Raw genomic sequence first — 2,040 nt, 5'->3', positions numbered from 1 at the left:
GCACTGGATTTCTTACACCTTTCAAAGATGTGGATAAAAACGTGCAACGATTGAGCTTTGAGCATTTCATCTTGCTCTGTTATTCCGTGTTTCTGCTTTCTCTTACAGCAAAATCATTTCTAGAGATTGGATAGCAATATGTAAAATACTGTTTTTTTGCAGGCATTGATGTCTGATTACATTGATTCTACATCATGTAGTGCTCTTAATGGAGACTCCTGGTTTCCATTTGCTGTAAGTTTCTGGTTACCATTTGCTTCATCATGTGGTGAGGCTGTTTCTATGGTCTCTGCTGCATCTTGCCCCCTTGGTATTTTGTTTCAAAACTCATTTGGAAGAATTAACTACCTTTTACGTGTTTAAAATTTGACTCCATGGAAATCGATGTACAAATAATTTTTATGGTTACAATAAGTAGGTTCCATAACACAATACAAATATCTGTATGTAAATCTTGCCTTGGAGGTAGCTATCTACTGTACATCCCAGTACTTATCCCACTTTCACACCTAATTTTCTTTGTGAATCACACATAAAACTCGCATATTCTCTGCTGTGCAATGAAATCATGAATTCTTAGCATGCCCACACATAAGACGTTTCCCTGAGAATAATATCCATAACTATTTTTAAGGGAAAAAAAAGAAAAGCTGAGGAAGGGTTTGGTGCACCATTTATTTTTATGATAATTTAAATATGTTAATACTATACCTAAGAGTTTTATATACATACACATTTTGCATAAAGAAGAGCTTTTACTCCCAAGCTTCAGTTTTCAGGGTTGGGAGGGGGAGAAAGAAACCTGTTCAGTGCACTGAAGGCATCTTTGGACACAATATTAAATAACACAAGAGAACTACATTCTCTCCAGACTTTAACAGCTGTCTTGTGCTGCACAATGGCTCAAAAACATGCATTTCCTTTTGTGAACAGGTATTTTAACATTAATTCTCACAAATTTGGGAGTGTTTTTAATAAAGGTATCTGTGCAGTCGGTGTGTCCCTGGATCCCAGCTGTGACAAACGGCTTCGTACTGGGTGGAACTGCATTTAAATGTCTGGATTCATCTTTTATTCTCTCCTTCCTCGTGCTTCTACCGGTAAAAGCTGCTTATGGCAGGCATTGATGTGAATGTTTCCTACTGGTTGTTAATGCCACGACCTTTCTTAAACATCCACTCATGCCTCACCTCTGGCCCTGGTACCTTGGGGTGACTGGGGCTCCCTGCAGAGGTTCTCCCTGTGGGAAACTGCTGTCACCCATCACACCTTCCTCATGGCCCTTGTGATCCTTCCAGTGACACTCCTGGGGGTTTAGAGCAGGGAACCTTCATCTGGTCATTTCCCTGCCATAAACAGTATCATAGAATCCCAGCCTGGTTTGGGTTGGAAGGTGCCTTAAAGCTCCTCCAGCTCCAACCCCTGCCACAGGCAGGGACCCCTTCCACTGGAGCAGCTGCTCCAAGCCCCTGTGTCCAACCTGGCCTTGAGCACTGCCAGGGATGGGGCAGCCACAGCTTCTCTGGGCACCCTGTGCCTCAGCACCCTCACAGGGAAGAACTGGTTCCTTATATCTAACCTAAACCTCCCTGTGCATGTAAGATGGTTTTGCGCAGCCCAGGTCTGAGGGATGAATTCTTCTTCCACTGGACCTGGTGGCAAACCTCACTGACAGAACAAACCCTCCTTAAACAAAGACTTTGTCCTTAGCTACCCATGTCCTGAGGATGCTACAAAAGTTGAACTTTTGTTGTGTTTAATTCTAATAAGGAAGTTCTTTAAAAATAAATACATAATGCAGTAGAAGCAGAATACAGATGCTTAACGTCATTAATATATATATAAGAAAGTATGGACAAAATTGTTTAGAATCTTGTTTATTTATTATGTGGTTGCTGTTATCTGGTCCTTTTTAAAGTGGATATATCTCATGTTTGGGGGATTTCCTCAAGGAAAACTGTTGAGTGCTATTAACCATTGGATAGGCATAGAACCATAGAATCACAGACTGGTTTGTGTTGAAAGGGACCTTAAAGCTCA

This window comes from Melopsittacus undulatus, chromosome 4, assembly GCF_012275295.1.
Source record: "Melopsittacus undulatus isolate bMelUnd1 chromosome 4, bMelUnd1.mat.Z, whole genome shotgun sequence".
In the NCBI taxonomy this organism is placed as follows: Eukaryota; Metazoa; Chordata; class Aves; order Psittaciformes; family Psittaculidae; genus Melopsittacus; species Melopsittacus undulatus.
The sequence above is the reverse complement of the archived record's forward strand: the minus strand, read 5'-3'. Positions refer to the sequence as shown.